This window comes from Nelumbo lutea, chromosome 8 (genome assembly GCF_056320005.1).
Source record: "Nelumbo lutea isolate HS-2025 chromosome 8, American lotus-T2T, whole genome shotgun sequence".
NCBI classification, from domain to species: domain Eukaryota; kingdom Viridiplantae; phylum Streptophyta; class Magnoliopsida; order Proteales; family Nelumbonaceae; genus Nelumbo; species Nelumbo lutea.
The window spans coordinates 50390801-50409609 of NC_142691.1; the positions used below are offsets into that span (position 1 = coordinate 50390801).

The following is an 18809-nucleotide window of genomic DNA, read 5'->3' on the forward strand; positions in this document are numbered from 1 at the left end:
AAAAACAAACAAACAAACAAACAAACAAACCCTGTTCCATAAGCCGATTGAGCCTACTAGTTTTGGTTATCTAGGATCTTGTTCCAACAACCTATTAATCCTGCTTTATCTCTTCTTCTCCTAAATGATCACACTTCTCTCTATACATTTTCTATTTTCTATTGTACATGAAAGAATCTGAGCATATGGAAACTGTGGCCCATGTTGGTTTACATGACCCATTTATTAAATAAGGAAGTGTGCTACCCTGGGACTCCCACAACACTTGATATATATCAAACATTACGTCAAGAGAATCAATCCCTTCATACTACTACAATGAAAAGAAAGAAAAATAGAATCAATCCCCCACTATATATGTTGCTTTAATACTGCCAAATAAATGCATTCAGCTGCTGATTGTATATTTGTATCAGTACATGTACAGTTGATCGACATCAATAAGTATGTTTTACAAAGCATTTACTCTTCTAATAAAAGCTTAAAACCAAATGATTTTCAGTTTCCTTGTGCCTCCAACTTCCATGCTTTGTGTATTTCAATCTTCCTGGTTGGGGCTCTTCTTACCACTCCGGCCATGAACTCTGGAAGTATGAATCCGAATCTACTGGCCCATACAAATTTATAAACAACAGCAGAGTATAGTAGTGTCAATTTTTTTCTAATATTTCTGTCCTTTCACTTTCTTTTTATTCTGTATAAGGCTGTAAATTGACAATGCAGAATCACTTGCATGAGTGGCTTACTTTGACATCTACAAGTACTACATATAATGATAGCATGTCATTTGCTCTCTCTCTCTCTCTCTCCTCAAATGCAATCAGAGAAAATTTCTATTATTAGTACATAACCACATAATCATCCTGAACTTTCCTCAAAGGACATATATGGACTGTTGCAACTTTCCTGTCTCCAACTTTGTTGCAATCCTCTTGCAGAAGGTGGAGAACACACCTTGCAGAGAGAGAGAGAGAGAGAGAGAGAGAGAGAGGTCATAAAAATAGAACATGGGGTTATATGATCAAACCTTTGCATGTGGTTGTCCAGTCTTCCCTGCTTCTGATGGATGAATGGCTTCTAAGTCTTGTACGATGGCTGATACTGGCCGTATATATGCATATTGGATGGGTCATCAGTTGGGCCTTACATGAGAAGAAGAGAGCACAATGTAGCCAAGGACAACCTGCCGACTACTCCCATTTCAGGCAATTCTCGCTCCTACTTGATGCTGCCGGCAAGTCATCCTTGGCTGCACTACACTCTCTACCTCTTCGTGTTAGGCCTTTTGACGGAAGGCTACTCAATTTGCAATCACACACACCCACCTCACCACCCGTCTCCTTTTAATCTCCACATCTCAAATCTATCTTGATAGCTCCATACTTCCACTGTGGCTTTTTGGGTCATCATCTCGGCCTTGCATGAGAAGAATAAAGTCGAATGTAGCCAAGAATGACCTACCGACAACTTACAATTCAGGTCATATACACCCTTTTCTTGATAGATGTCGGCAAGTCATCCTTGGCTCTGTTCCACTTTCTACCTCTTCATGCAAGCCCCTTTGATGAATAAGCTAGCTTTCTGGGTTGTGTTTACAACAAACACATATGACAGGATAAACGAGGCTTAATTACTTCTGATCATTCTGTCTCTCTCACACTTCCTGACTTCACCACTGAACATTAGGTATAGTCATCATCTAGGCCTTACATGAGAAGAAGAGAGCAAAATGTAGCCAAGGACAACCCGCCGACGACTTGCAATTAGGGAGCATACCCATCTATCGGTTGCCGCCGGCAAGTCATCCTTGGCTGCATTACACTCTCTACCTCTTCATGCAAGGCCTTTCGACTTCACTGGAAAGCATAGAACTCACAGCCCATAGCAGCCTACATTGATCTTTCTCTCACATTTCTCAGGTCCATGTCCTAATGGTGTAATGTCCTTCATATTTATAGACAGAGACTGAGCTAGTTGACGAAATTGAGTCTTAATATTCTCAATCTGACTGATCGATTTGGTTGGGCGCCCACAAGAAAAGAAAGCTTCAAATGGAACAAATGACTGTAATTCCACCCAAAGGGCATGACTGCAATAGCTGCACGAAAACATGTGGATCCCCATATCATCTCATACTTCCTTAATTGGAAAAAGCAACATATGGGTCCAGAACAAGATATTTGGGCCCCACTTCCTAATATTGAGTGGTGTAAACGGTTGATTGGTTATGGTGGGAATAGAATCTTGAGAGAAGTTGGGTTAATTTGGATGCTATTTTCATGCTTTGTACATGATATGGGATAGGGACTAATTAGTTGTTACAACACTGTATAGGACCCACGAAATTTTGACTATTGTTGGAGGCATCAGGCATCCATGATCTATGATGGGTGGTGAGAGTGGGGTTGGTGTATTTTATTGCTCCTTCTCTTGGCATTTTGTATAGTTTCAAAGAATTACACAACTTAAAAACTTAAGTTGTTAGGTGAGGTCCTTGAATAGATTGATATCCTAACACATCCTCTCATATAAAAGTTCATTAGGCTTGAAATTTGAACAAGTATAGGTCCACTCATACCTTATGCTAAAATTTATTTAATTATAATAGAGTAATAAGGATCAAACACTAGACCACTTGGTCAAAATGACTCTCATACCATCTCAAAGAACAACTCTACTTAAAAGCTTAAGTTGTCAGGAGATGTCCTTGAATAGATTGATATTCTCTAATAGATAGAGTACAGTTTTTAACCTCTCTATTTTCTTAAGCCTTTTAAAAGATGTAAAATGGCGTTGTAACTCTTTTCTCTCTTCATTATACCAAGATAGGGTTTATGGCATGATATTTAGTATCATTTTGGATTTTAGCTTCATTATAGAAGTTAGGGTTTGTATTCATGAGTCATGATCGAGCATATCAGTACATGCATACGGACGGGTTTTCAACACCTCAAAAGATTGTTATCCCTGCAAATTGCAAAATGTAAGGATTGTTATCAATACGCAAATTGCAAAAGTAGTTGATAAAGAAAAGAAAACCTAAGTTGTAATGATGACAGAGACTGAGAAAAGGGAAAAGATCAATAATCTAGATCCAATTGACAGCCAATAAGCTTGCCATCTGGATTGGGGGGATAACACTTGACCCGATGCAGCAACCAAAGAGTGGCTGGGAATTCTCCACCGATTGGGAATGGGTTGTGGTTATCAGCCGACTTCAACCTAACCTTCTTTTAGGGACCACAAGAAAAGCTTATTGCCTATTAATAATGTCAGCCATGAATGTCTATTGATCATAAATCATATTGGAATCGGATGGGTCTTAATTGGTTAGACAAGTCTATCGGAGGTCCACCAATCAGGCCTAGTTGGAGTATTATCTTTCTTATGCCCTAACCCTTTTACTCAAAGAAGCAAATTCTACATTCTTTTGCGTTAGTTTTTTCTCCTTTATTCAAAATGAGACATAATGAAGGTGTTTGTGTAGGGCATGGCAAGGAGGAGCCCGGATCTCCTGTAAGCAAAAATTCCGTGTATACAGACTTCAACCACACGTTGGAAATATCTCTGATACATGTATGTTAAATTCTTGAGAATGTTGACATGTAAAACTGGATTCTCATGCTTATGAAGTGTAGATATGCGAAGTTTTTGATTGCACGGAATCTCATCCCAGTTCTAGGATAGATTTTCTCTCCATTCTAGAATGGTTCAATGTTTCAAAATAATAAAGGCGGAGGCAATTAGGTGTGAGAGAGGTGAGACATAAGCGTCAAGGCGATTAGGTATAAACTTCAAAGTATATATATATACTAAGGATATAACCAATTTATGAAATTAAACCTAAAAAATATATATCCTTATGATGCATAAGCTGGTGTTAAAAGATGCCTACATTTTATATTTTATAGGGGATTGATTACATTAATTGGTTGTGATTGAGAATAAGCTGACGTGAACAACTGCATTTATAGTATATAAAGTAGATTATATTATACCTAAGGGGCATTGGCGGGACGAATAATATATTATATAAATTGAAAGGACCTAGCAGTGATTTCTTTTTCTTTTTTTTTTTTTTGGTTGAACTTATATGATGAATAGCCCACGGGAAAATTGCTCATAATTAAAGCAACATCATTAGAAATTTATTTGGGTCAAGTTCGTTATCCCTACTTGCTTCCCAGACAAAAAGCTTTTCAACACATGAATGGGTTGATAGGTCTGACCTAGATGATTAGCATAAAGTTGAAGATAGAGAGAGATTTGTTTTGTGATTATGAGTGTGGGGGTAAGGCTACATACGGGGTTTCTTTGAAAGACGTAGTTTTACCTCCCTACTCACACCTATAAAGGAGGCCTAATTTATAACGAATAAGAACCTTTAACCTATCCTTTACCCTCAATCTTCCTTCATTTTGGAATTGACCTAAGGTTATATTTGGTTTGAAAGAAAAGATAAGTAAAGAAAGGAAATGATACGAAACGCTATACAATATTTGTATAGATTTTCCTACATTTTCTGATCCCCTTTGGATTTTAACCAAAGAACCATAGCTTATGCGTGAGGTAGAATGTGCCGACTGGGATGCCTCGGAATGCATAAGGAGCATCTATTCCTGCTGACCAAAACCACTTATTGGACCGTCAAGATTTGGGTGTTACCATCCAATTGGGGGGCCATCTCAAATCGTGCAGACTATCCAAATGATCACCAAACACCTGTGAAGCTCAACCCAAAAGCTGCTGCAATTTGATGATTCTTATGATTCCACGCCTGTACTGAATGGGCCAGTGAGGTACTGATTCGAAACCTGGGCTTCAACAAATCCTAGTGGTGGGCCTCCAATTTGACATTCTGGCTCACTGTGGAAGCCTACTGCTCATAGGTTTGTGGATAAGAAAATGTAGGGTGATTTCTCATATTGCGGCTGCCTTTTCCTTTTGTAGAGTTCTCGATGGATCGGGTCTACCGACCAACAGATTATCCGGTTCTGGTTGAAAAGAGTAAATTACATAAACAATATATAAGACAAGTTCGGTTAAAGTCACTTGTTTATAGGTGTCAAAGTATAATAATATGTAATGGGGTCAGACCCGATTATTTTAAAACCGATTATTTAATTGGTTTGGGACTGGTTCAGTATGCCCCGAACCAGACCCGACCCGTTGGCAGCTCTTAGACTCTTTATTAACGTTGATGATTTGAGAGCATGTGCAGTGTCGGTTGAGATAACGTCATGAAGACTCTACCATCAATTAGACACATAAAAAAGTAGATGAGACGGCCAGATATGGATGCCATATGCAATCTCATCATGTGGCCCAATAGGATCTGGGCATCTTCTTTTCTCATTGGATGGTGTTGCCAACTCAACTTGCTTGCTTTTGCCTTGACATTGTGGCTGGAAAAGATACTGCTTAGGCTCAGCTTTACACAGAGAGAGTGAAAACTGCAAAGGCAACATTTTGGGAGTGTTTATCAATGTGAATTGTTTTTCTTCTTGGGAGTTCCAAAATCTTTTTCTTTTCATGGGGCTACACGATGGGGATAGTCCATCTGACTTTTGGGTGTCTACTAGGCCTTCCAACAGTTGGACTTACAGGTATCAACAAGACTTGAACAAATGAACTTTTTGGTGTCACCCAAACTTGGGCTTATAGGTGCCAATTAGACCTATAATGTGTTTAAATGTAAACACTTTGATACAACCAAATAATAACAATCTAAAGCACAAATACAGCAAATGGCCTCTTAATAGATTGATAGAAACAAATACAAAAAAATCTATATCGGATGCAAGCGTATGCACAATACTATAGGCTCAAACACTTGAAGAGATTTGAGAAATCTAAGTGAGAATAAATAAGCCCAAAGGCTACTCATTTGTTCTCACTATATGATTTGATTAAGCTTAAGCTTGAAAATCTCTTATTCTCTAAAAATTTTTGCTCACCCACTTAGCATATTTCTATTGATCAAGCTCTTCATGTTTTTTATTTAAAACCATCGATTTGTACTGATCAAACTCTTTATGTTTTCAACCCAAAACCATTGATTTATAGTGGTAGAGAGAAAGTGAAGACTATAGATCCATTAGAAGAATTAAATACTTGAAAATGTTCATACTAAATTTCCAACAAGATCGAAGGCTTATCAAAAGAGAAAATAATTATTATACCTTTTAAACAGTCAAAATTTTCACCAAGTAGCCGATCAGCACGATCTAGTAATCAATTACTACGTGTAGGGAGAAATCTCATTTCTCTAACAGTCTATTACTTCCTCTTGATAGTCAATTAATAGATCATTTGCAGTATAGATTTTCTGTAGTTGACACCGAATAATGTCCAAGTGACACTAGCCTCTCTTGCCAATGGTAGCCAATAGCCTTATAGGGAGTCAACTATTGAGCAGCATGAGTCTTTCTGTGACTACTTCAGGGATAGTTGATAGCTCTCAACCTTAGAAACTTTAATATTTTGATTCCAAAGGTTCTAGAAAACATTCCTTTATGTTTTCAAACATAGATTTTTCACATTCAAGCCCAATTAAGAGTCTAGAATACCTAAGAACCAAACCTAATTATAGTTATTGGTCTTAAGGTTAGGTCAACCAAGTTTGGTCACCTGTACATTTACTTCACGTTTCCATTATAAACAAACAAACCTTTAGTAAAAATTATAAAAGACAACTCAATTACTTGTATGCTGATTTAATGTATTTTGACTATTTATTGTGTTTGACCACATCAATTCCTTGTAGTGTATTACATATCAATTCAATTCTTGTAACAAAATTTTGAGGGAGAGTTCAATTTCGTGAAATTCTTTTGGGTCCCATTAGAATGCAAAAACTTACAGTGGTTATAAAGTGGGATGCATGCCAATAGTAGTAGTTGTGTAGTAATAGTTCAATCTCAACCCCTCACTTTCCCTCAACTTTATGTTTCTCTCTTATTTGCATAAAACCAAACAAAGTCTAAGTAAACAACTCAATGTATATTTGGTTCCATGTTCCATGTATGTACCCATATCAATTTTATTTTTGACTACATTAATCTTTACCTGATGCCTATGGAATAACACTTTTCTTGTCGGTGTTACTTGGTTCCTTCATGTTATGCCTTTGTCTTTGGGGAGTGAGTGCACCCTATTTTTGACAAATGAATACGCTTTTTCTATCCAATATGATACATATCTTCAATTTAGGCAATACAATTTATCAAGAATTTCTGTTCTCACAAAGTAGTATTCTTTCCCTTTACCATATATCTGTTATTCCTCTCTTTCTTATAATTTTTGTTTTGATTCTACCCTATTTTCTTAGTTTTCTTTATCAGCCCACCCATTACTCCACCTTAATTCTTTTTTCTTATTTTACTTTCAAGACAAACTAATTAAATACATGTTATTGAATTTCTGGTCTAAGGAACATGTTTCCATATGTGTTCAACAACATGGTTTGTTTTAGTTTTAAAAACAAAAACAACTGCCACATAAAAGCAAAACAATATAATTTTGCTGCTTTGGTTGTTGCTTTTGTTTTCTAAAACAAAGCCAACCATGTTGTTGAAAACCCCATTAGGGGGTTCTTCATTGTGATATGTTTTTCTTGTTGTGAGTTCCAAAAGGAAATTAAAATTAAACCATCTGTTTTGAAAACAATTTGTTTCTTATAGTAAAAGCATGGAAAACATGTATTTGGTTATTACAAATGTGTTTTGAGAAAAAAAATCCTAAATTCTTGTTTTGAAGAACATGTTTTTGTTATAAATCATACAATATATCTCACCATCCTTTCTAAATCATACAATATTTGTATTTCAACAAATGTTTTTTGTTTTAAAACCCATAATTTCAAAGGTTTTAAGAACATGAATTGTTTCTAAAATAAAACTAACTTGTTTTAGCTTCTTGAAACAAAAACAAGGTTCAAGGACATGCTATTACTTTTGCTGATGTGGCAATTCAGAAAATAAATGAAAACAAAAATATCTACTTTGTAGAACACTCCATTAATACCATGTTCCATTAATCATATAATATCCGGTCTTCAATATTTGTTTAATTTTGTATTAAGAACCATCATTTTACTAATTTCAAAACCATGATTTATTTTTTAAGATAAAACCAACTTGTTTTCGCTTCTCAAAACAAAAATACAATGCAATAGCATGTTTCAATTTTTACAAAATAGAAATTTAAAAATAAGAAATTATCTAAACCCTCACAAATTACTTGGTTGATGATACCTAAAACTTTCACTAACTTTTAGATACCTCCAAAGATCTCCATGTCAATAGGTTTTGTAAATCATATACTTCCTTTATCTTACATATTCTTGTAGTCTCATAGAAAGTTGTTGAGTTTCAGGCTAATATAACATGTTTTTTATTTACATAGCATAGTTAGGGAGTTATTGGGCCTTAGGCCCATTAATTTTTGTTATAAGTTAAGACTGTTTTTAAGTTCTCACAAGTAATTGACTTACTAAGGGCATACTTGTCTTTATACTCTCTTTTATTTATGAGTATATAATCTAATGAAAGGGGTGGTGTCATGTTTTACTAGGACTCTTCAATTTTGACCTAGGAAGTAGTGCTCTAGTTTTCTAGCATTCCTTGAGGTTTTCTGAAGGGGGTGGCTCAAGTCCTAACATTTTTGGAGGTCTCTTGAGGGAGTGACAACCTCTTCTCTCTCTTCTCATGTTCCTACGAAAAAAGGAATCTTTGAAGGGAGGGGCTTTTAGGGTCCCAAGAAGGTGTTTGAGGTTTCTAAAGGAGATAAATATGTTTTTATCTCAATTTGATTTCCTAATCTATTCTAAGAGTTACAAAGGGTTGTGGAGTTGAAAACAGATTTACAGGAGAAATGGGATCCGAGGGAGGAGGTGTTGGAGATCTCTCCGGGGTTGAAACCATCACAATAGTCAACTTGGATGGTACAAACTATTTAGAATGGTCACAATCTGCAAAGATGGTCATTGGTGCTCATGGGAAATAGGGGTATGTCACTGGTGAGGAAAAGAAACTTGAAACTAACCATTCCCGATGGGTACAAGAGAACTACATGGTTTTGACTTGGCTGCGTAATTCCATGTTGCTTCATATAAGTAAGAACCTTTTATGTGCTAATACAGCTAAGGAGATTTGGGATGGAGTAGCAGAAACCTATTCACAGAATGAGAATGTTGCTAGAACCTATCAGTTGAAAAACCAGGTATTGCTACTAGGCAAGGAGATAAGTCTGTTGCTATTTATCTTTTAGCCCTCAAAACCTTATGGCGGGAGATAGATCATTTGGATACTATGGTTTGGGAAAGTAGAAAAGATGTAGCAAATTATCAAAAGCTGGTAGAAAAGAATAGGGTTTTGGTGCTTTTAGCTATACTTAACCTTGAATATGATATTACACGATAACATATTCTTTCCCGAGACAATCCAAATACAGATTTGGATAAGGGCAACTCCTAATATGATTAGGAGGTTTACTTAATCAATAAGAAAGAGGAGGAAAACCCTAATTTCGAATTACTTGAATTCAAACCCTAGGTGTTTTTAGCAGAACATCCTGCATAATTGAGATAAGATCTCAAATAACCCTAGAGAAGAAAAAAACAGTTCGCCACCTTCTTCTCTAGCATTCTCCTCTAGCAACCGCCGCCACCTTTTCTGCCAGTTCAAGTTCTCAATTAGAGAAAATCAAGAAAGGTTCTTAATTGTTCGTGTGGTGCTCACAGTCTTTCATCGAGTTCTTCAGAAGAACCTGGTTCGTGGGATGAACACTGTTGGTTCGGCTCCATCATTACTGTGTCATCTTCAATGGGAGATGATCTTGGATCTTCTTTGGGCGTGAACACCAACATTGGGAGATACTGCTTCTCTGGATCAGGTATAATCCCTCCCTTCTCTCTTGGTTCAAATCTGGTCTGGTTTGGTTCAAGTAGGATCCTTGAATTTTGATTCTAAAATCAGAGAATGTGATTCCCAATTGGAATAAAGGTAGAAATTTTTTTAAATTTGCCCACCCATTCTACATCCCTTTTGGCATCCATAAGATGGATCCTACCATTCTTTCAATTAGGAGGTAGTCATTCTACCTCATTTTCATACAACAAGTAGTTCACATGCAATTGCAAATTATGTATGCATTACAAGTAAGGGGAGACCTCCTTGGATTATAGATTTAGGAGTCTCAGAACATATGGCCAAGATTTTCACCACTTTCACCTCATACAACATTTGCTCTGGAAGAGATAGAGTTTCTATAGTTGATGGATCACATGTTCCCATTACTAGAAAATGATCTGTTAGGATAACTGATGCCATTACCCTACCTTCTATCCTTCATCTTCCAAAATTGAGCATTAATATTTTATCTATTATTAGCTTGACAAAGAATTTGAATTATTCTATGATTTTTCCTTAGTCATTGTGTTTTCCAAAATTGAGCATCAATCTATCTTCTTGATGCGCTTCATAGTCATCAAAGTCATCATGCCAATAGGAGTATTAAGTCAAAATCAGTGGGTCAGGTTATGCTTTGGCATAATCAGTTAGGCCATTTTTCTTTTGCTTCTTTGCATTTTTTGTTTCCCAAATGGTTTGAGTTTGTTAGTTTGTCCAATTTTGAGTGTGAGGGATGTCAACTTGGAAAGCATTGTAGACATTCCTTCAAAGTAATAAAAGATGTTCTTTTGTTTTTTATATTATTCATATTGATGTGTGAGGGCCATACCATGTTCCTCTATGGGTGGCTATAGGTATTTTCTTCTATTTGTGAATGATTATTCTCAGCACTCTTTGATATATTTGATGAGATCGTATGATGAGATACCATCTTTGGTTCAACAATTCCATCAGATGGTGCTGACACAGTTTGGGGTATGAGTGAAACTGTTTAGATCATACAATGTCAGGGAATACTTTGAAAATAACCTATCATTATACCTATTGGAGCATGGAGTTATCCATCATAGCAGTTTTACATACACTCCATAACAGAATGGTGTAGCAGAAGGGAAGAACAGACATGTTGTGGAAGTAACAAGAAGCATGATGTTGAGCTCTACAGTTTTAGTTTGTTTTTTGGGCGACGTAGTTATTATAACAGTGTTCTTAATTAATCGGGTGTCTTCTCATGTTCTAAGATATAGCACTCTATTCAGCCTTTCTTTTCTTGAGGGGGGAACATTCTATATTCTTTTAAGGGTGTTTGGATGTGTATGCTTTGTCCATGTTCTTAGTCCTCACCGCTCAAAGCTGGATTCTAAAGCGAAGAAGTGTGCCTTCCTTGGTATATAGGAAATCAGAAGGGCCATTGTTGTTATGATCCAATCTCCGAGAGTCGGTATGTTACTATGGATGTCACCTTTTTTTCTCAAGGGATTCTTCTCAGGGGGAGTGTTGTGGAGAAGGAAGTGAGCAATCTATACTACATCCCATTCTAGCTCCTTTGTCTACTCCAATGTCCGACCTACCTATCTCAACAACTTTGCCACCTCCATTGCATCCTGCCTCTCAGCGTTTTACACGATAACACCTATGATAACACAGAGATGTTGATTTTATAGTAGAGGAACCCACGTCACTCCCTATCAAATCATTGGAGATTCTAGGTTCGACTGGCACAAACCCAAGTATGCATCTTGTTCCCCCTAATGGTTTAGTTCCTATTGATACTTCTACCCCTGATCCTAACACCATTGCAAATGATCTTGATCTCCCTATTGCCCTCAGAAAAGGGAAGAGGAAGTGCAATGTTCATTGCATCTCACACTATCTTTCCTATAGTGGATTATCCCCTTCCTACCAGGCCTTACTTTCCTTCATTGACTCTGTATCTGTACTCAGGAGTGTTAGTGAGTCTCTCTCCAAACCTGAGTGAAAGACAGCAATGTAGGAGGAAATAAAAGCATTGATTAAAAATCAAACATAGAAAATTATGGATTTTCCTAATGTCAAGGAGATTGTTGGATGTAGATGGGTTTATATAGTGAAGTACAAGGAAAATGGGAGTATAGAAAGGTATGAGGTGAGGCTGGTTGCAAAAGGGTATACTCAGACATATGGCATAGATTACTTGGAAACTTTTGCACTAGTGGCAAAGATGAGTTCAGTTCGGATTCTTCTATCACTATTGGCTACATACTCGGCCATTTTTTTATCTTGATGTGAAGAATGCCTTTCTCAATAGGGAATTGCAGGAGGAGGTGTATATGGACCTTTCATCTAACTTCTATAATAATGTGGAAAAAGGAAATGTATGCAGGTTGAAAAAGTCCTTATATGATTTAAAGCAATCACCTATCACTATCGGCTACATACTCTTGGCCATTTTTTTATCTTGATGTGAAGAATGCCTTTCTCAATAGGGACTTGCAGGAGGAGGTGTATATGGACCTTTCATCTAACTTCTATAATAATGTGGAAAAAGGAAAGGTATGTAGGTTGAAAAAGTCCTTATATGATTTAAAGCAATCACCTAGAGCTTGGTTTGACAGGATTATAAATGAATTAGTTGTATTTGGCTATACTCAAACTCAATCTGATCATACTCTTTTTGTGAAGAGGATGGGGTCACTGGTTTTAGTTATGATAGTATATGTGAATGACATTGTAGTTATAGGAAATGGTTTAAGTGAGATTGATACTCTGAAGATGAATCTCCACAAAAAGTTTGGGACTAAGGGTCTTGGGGAATTGATGTACTTTCTAGGCATTAAAGTGAAAAGGTCCAAGCATGAGATCTTTATCTCACAGAGGAAGTATGTTCTAGATTTACTACAAGAGACAGAAAAGCTTGGGAAAAAGGCAATTGATACACCTATTGATTAGAAACATAGGATAAATGTTTCAGAGGGTGAACTAGTGAAGGATGTTGAAAGATATCAAAGGTTAGTGAGGTAGTTGTTATACTTATGTATGACACGATCAGACATCTATTATGCAGTGAGTGTGGTGAGCCAATACATGCATGCCCCACGAGTTCAACATTGGAAGGCTATTGACAAGATATTTTCCTATTGAAGGGACACCCAAGTAGAGGCATATTGTTTGTTGACCATGGACAGTTGAAGTTAGAAGCTTAATAGATGTTGATTGGGTGGAGTGCCTAGACGATAGGAGATCTACATCAAGAGTTTGTACTCTTGTCAGAAGTAATTTAGTTTCATGGAAGAGTAAGAAACAAACAGTTATGACAATGTCAAGTACAGAAGCTTAATATAGAGCCATGGTATATGGTGTTTCAGAGATCCTTTGGATTCGCTCCTTGTTAGGGGAGATTGGAGTTGAGGCCAAAGAACCTATGATGGCATATTCTGATAATCAAACAACAATTAACAAAGTATATAGAAGTGGATAGACACTTTATAAGGAAAATTGTGATATTTGGAGAAGTTTGCTTGCCATATGTTGCATCTGATTTACAGCTTGCTGATGTTCTTACAAAAGGAGTTGCAAGAAACAAGTTGGGATATAATCTACACACGTTGGGAATGTGTGACATTTATTCCCAACTTGAAAGGTAATGTTGAGTTTTGGGCTAATATAACATATTTTTTATTTACATAGCATAGTTAGGGAGTTATTGGGCCTTAGGCCCATCAGTTTATGAGTACATAATCTAATGAAAGGGGCAGCCAAACCTAATTTTGAGTTTTTCCCTTTCTCTTCTATCTCTCTTCTCTCTCTTTCTTTTCTTCTTTCTTTTACAGTTTTTATATCAAAACAACTTATCCAAACTTTTCTACTTAGTATCAGATCAAGTTTAAGGATTTCTTGAGCTACTTCACCATGCAACCCTAGATCATTTGATTGCATGATAAGGTAAAGGGCTGATCGAAGACTTCAGGTAAGCCTAGTTTTTGGATTTTTTTGGTGTAATTGCAATCACTTGTAATCATCTATGTATTTTTAATGTGAGAAAAATACCCCTAATACATGCTGACCATCTATCTATCTATCTATCTATCTATCTATTTATCTATCTATCTATCTATCTATCTATCTATCTATCTATCTATCTATCTATATATATATATAGGTCATTTACTAAAACATCCTTATGCAATCAATTTACTAATTAATTGATGTTCCAATAGATGACAATGGAAAATGAGATTTTTGACCTTAATGTTTATTTGAATCAATTTAATTGAAAGAAAATAGAAATGAAAATTTAATTTTGCCCCTAAGAAACCACTTTATTTGGCTTTATTTGGTCAATTTTGTTTTCTATAGGAAGAAGTATTAGGGGTGCTTTTGGAATCCATGAACATTTTCCACTCAGTTTTGACTAGGGATGGCAATTTCCCCTGTAAAATCAGGTTCCCACCCCGCCCAGAATGGGGCAGGTTTTCCTCGACCCTAAATGGGGATGGGGCGAGGATGAGGAAAATACTTTTTCCCCAAAATGGGGACGAGGCAGGGATGGGTTTTGTATATAATTCCTCAAACCCGCCCTGAACCTGAAGGTAAAATTAATAAAATATCTCTAGGTTTAATATTGATATTTAAAATATCTCTAAGTTTTTCCTAAATTTTTAAAATCCTAGAATCCCATAATTCCATTTTTGAAGTACCCCCAAAGTATTATAAATCAATTCCTAAAATACCCCCAAATTCCTATATTATATGTATAAATTATCCACAAAATAAATAATTTTTAAGAAGTTGTCTTAAAGGGAAAAATTCCGGGATTACCCGTCCCCGACCCCGATGGGGAGTTGATGCGGGGATGGGGCAATGTATCTTGACTTTAGGGCGGGGACGGGGAGGGGGTGCCCCACCCCGTTGCTATTCCTAGTTTAGGCGATCATGTTACTATGTATGTATATTGTGTATGCAAACGTCCAAATAATAATCTAAGTTGTCAAATGATTGGAAAGATCTCAATGTTTATCTTGACCATATATACATTTAATGCACCACCACCTAACATTGATATGTTTTCATGGTCAACAACTTGCCTCTTCAAAGGTCCCTGATCTATAGGTTAGTGGCTTTTTTTTTATACAAATGGGAAAGATTAAACAATATACGAATTGAAGCTTAACTCCCAGGGAAACTCATGCAGAAACATATCATTCCTTTGATGTCCTTGCCTCGTTAACCAGTGAGATGCACTATTTCCTTCTCTGAATGAATTGGCGTACTCAACTCCGAGAGGGATCCTTTCTGCGATGAACTTGCAATCCTCTAGCATTGGGATGCACCTCTACATCGGGGCCAACTTTTGTTGAAGGGCTTTAACTTCAACTAAAACAACTGAGCTAACTTATGGGCCTCTAGGTTGGCCCAGACTTGAGCTATAGTTGATTGAGGTCTAGCTAATTTGGCCCATTTTTGCTATTAAGATCTTACCTACGTGACCTCTGGATCGCTAAGCAGCTAAAAGCACACGAACCCTTCTCTATGCGGGAAGTTTCCAAGTAATCCATGATACAGATTTCTATCCTCTTTGGTTCTCAAGCAGTTTCTGATCTGGCATACACTTTGACAAAATTCCGTGAGGCTGTCCTTTTCATTTTTTTTTTTCTTTTGCCATCTCTGGAGGAGAGAAGTTTTTATTTTTGAAGATTTTTTGTTTCTATTTTTCCATAAATACTAGATTGTGTAACCAATTAATTTTTTCCAGATACAAAATATCCATGGATTCCTTTCTATTGTAAAGTATTTTCCTCTACTAGCTCTTGAAATAATCCTGGTTATCTTCCCTAGTGCTCAACGTGATACTTGGATCGCTCAATCTCCATACTTGCTTAGCCAGAATACAATTGAAAACTAGGTGATCTCGACCCTCTGTTGCACCATACAAAGGGCAATGAAGAGGGGTTTTAATGCCCCACCTAATTAGATTCATTATTGTTGGTAACTTATTTAGGATAAGAAGTCATAAGAAGATTTTGATTTTCTCTAGACATCAAAACCTCCAAAGACTAAATCAACTTGATCTCAGTGAACTAGGAGGTCCTTTAGGGGCTTTGCTTTTATCCAATTATCCATCCAAAACTTACACTTCCGCCCATTACCTACTCCACATTGCACCTTTCTTAATTCCCTCTTTTTGATTGGCAGGAAGCAAATCTAGGGGGAGTGATCTAGAAAATTGGATTGTTTTAAATATTTCTCTTTTATCACTCTAACCCACAAGTTTGAATCCCCCTTGATGATTTTCCACCCTAATTTCATTATGTTGGCTTGATTAATTAAAGTCATTTTGTAAACACCTAAACCTCTTTTAATTTTTTCCATACCCACCGTATGACAGTTTGTAAGGGCAATTATTTTATTGTTTTCCATTTTTCCCCCAAAGAAATGTCGTGGGATCTTATCCAACTCCTTTAAATTTTCCTTTGGAATCCCAAAGCAGCTCATTTAATTTGGTATTGAGGTAAATTTTCCTACCATTACTTTTAGAAAAGTTATTCTACACTCTCCATCCTTCCAATTTTACTTTTACTTTTTCCCCTCAAAGGTTTTATTTGTCACCTAGATGAGATGATGAGGGCTCCAAGATACTTTTCTCCTTTATTGGTTGTAGGTATCCCTGTTACTCTTGCAATTATTCTTAGGGGGGAGGGAGGATTTTTGAGAAAATCATTGAAGATTTTTGAATGTTTGGTTTTCGCCTTGAAGCTCTTGCATAATCTTCAAGAATAGTTTTCATTGCATGGCCCACTACCATATTTGCTTTTGCAAACACCAAGCAGTCATCAGCAAATTAAAGGAGAGGGATTTTAGTCCCATTTTTTGAGGTTTTCATTCTTAGGTTTACTTTAGGGCCCACTGCCAAGTTTACCACATGTCTGGCTAGGGGTTCATCACAACATAGAACAAAAAGGCATAGGGATAAGGGATCCCCATGTCTTATACCCCTATTAGGCTTGAAATAATATGCAGGGGATCCATTAATAAGCACTTGAAATGTTACTATTATTACACATAACATTATCCGATTTATTCATTTCTCATGAAAACCAAAATTTTTAAAACTACTTCCAAAATAGCTCCATTCAAATTTGTCATAATCTTTTTCCATATCAATTTTAAAAGCTGCTATCCCAGATTTTCCTTTCTTCATCCTCAAAATATGAAAGATTTCATGTTCAATTACCATATTATTTGTAATTTGACCGCTGGGAACTAAGGTAAGGGGAGATTAAATTTTCTAGAATGGGCTTCATTCTATTAACCAAAATCTTGACAATTAATTTATAGATAGCAATGCATATAGGTTGATGGGCTATAAAGGTTGTGTTTAAACCTTCTGCCATTTTACCAGATTGAAAGAAAGCATTTATAACCTCTCAAACAGATTGCCCAATGATGCACTAGTATCTTTTATGGATTAAAAAGACAGCTAGTATCCTTTATAAAAACCAGCATTTAAGTCCATCACGGCCTAGAGCCTTCAAGTCAATCATGGAATCCAGGGCCTCTTTTATTTCCTCATTCGAAATTACCTTTATTAGGTTACTGTTCTAATCATGGTTTTTAAAATTGACCTGGAGATCGAATCGGTCAGGGGTCTGGTTGCTATGTCGAATGGTCCGACTATTCGAACCAAATGGCCAGCCTATTTTAACAAAAAATAAATAAAAAACAGTCAAAACCGTTTGAACAATTTTAACGGTTAACCGCCTGGATCAGTGGTTTGTTGACCAAAATCAATGGTTTTTGGAGAAAATCTGGTTTTGGGGAAAAACAGAACCGATCACCTAACCAGTTCATGGTTTTTTCGGTCAGATCCGGTTTTGAAAACCATAGTTCTAATCACTTGTGATGACAAGGTTTATGACCCTAAGAAAGTTGTCCATGTCACTAGTTCCTTCCTCAGAATACCTTAGTTTAAAATTTCCAATAATAGTTTTTTTTTCACTTGAAGAATTTCAGTTATCCATTCATTGTTGTATATTTATTTCTATTTCTCATTAACATTATAGAGAGTATGAAAGAATTTTGTATTTTTATCTCCACACTTCATCTACAGGTTTCTTGATTTTTGAGCCTCTAAGATTTTGTTCAATCTTTTTTGCAAGGCCTCCTCCTGTTTTTGGAAATCTATAGATAATTGCCTTTCCTTTTCTTTTTTTTTTTAAACATTCAGTATGTTCTCTAGAATTTCCTGTTTTTGTTTAAAAATATTTCCAAACTACTATCTATTCCAGATTTTTAACCTATCCTTAGTGGCATTTTATTCATTTATTGAGCAGCTACTATTTAAAGATATTTTGGGTATATTAAAATACACACATCTGAACGGTATACTAGTTGCGATGGATAGATTAGTTACTTTGCATTTTTACACTTGCCTTTAATGGAACATTTCTGCCAAGGCGGCTCTCTCTCCCCCTCTCTTCTCTCTCTATCTCCCCTCCCTCCCTCCCTCTATCTCTCACTCCCTGTCTTCCACCGCAATAAATTATTTTATTATTTTATTATTTTTTATTAAACATTAATTATTTATTATTAAATTTACTTGTGTTATTTATTATTTATTAATTATTTTTATTAACAAATAATTTTTAAAAATCATTTTAATTTTTATTTGTATAAATTATTAATTATTTTAATATTTTTATAGTCATTAATTATTTTTTTTACTTTAACCATTTTATTTATTAATTAATAATTAATAATTTTTTATTTTTTATTTGTACAATGGTTTTCAAAATCGGATCGGATCGGATGATCGGATTGGAAAAACCGAGAATCGGTTTGGTGACCAGTTTCAGTTTCTCCAAAACTGGATTTTCTTAAAAAACCATTCATTTTGGTCAGCAAACAGCTGACCCGAGCGAT

The 18809-nt window shown here is 36.0% G+C and overlaps 1 long non-coding RNA gene across 1 annotated transcript; it reads right to left on the reverse strand.

The window, feature by feature from the left end:
* Positions 1-364: 364 nt before the first annotated feature.
* LOC148844121 (uncharacterized) lies at positions 365-1923 on the reverse strand. The gene is made up of 2 exons (XR_016103671.1): positions 1028-1923; positions 365-704 (listed from the first exon to the last, which is right to left on the reverse strand). It is a non-coding gene; the product is annotated as an uncharacterized LOC148844121 (long non-coding RNA).
* Positions 1924-18809: the final 16886 nt, after the last annotated feature.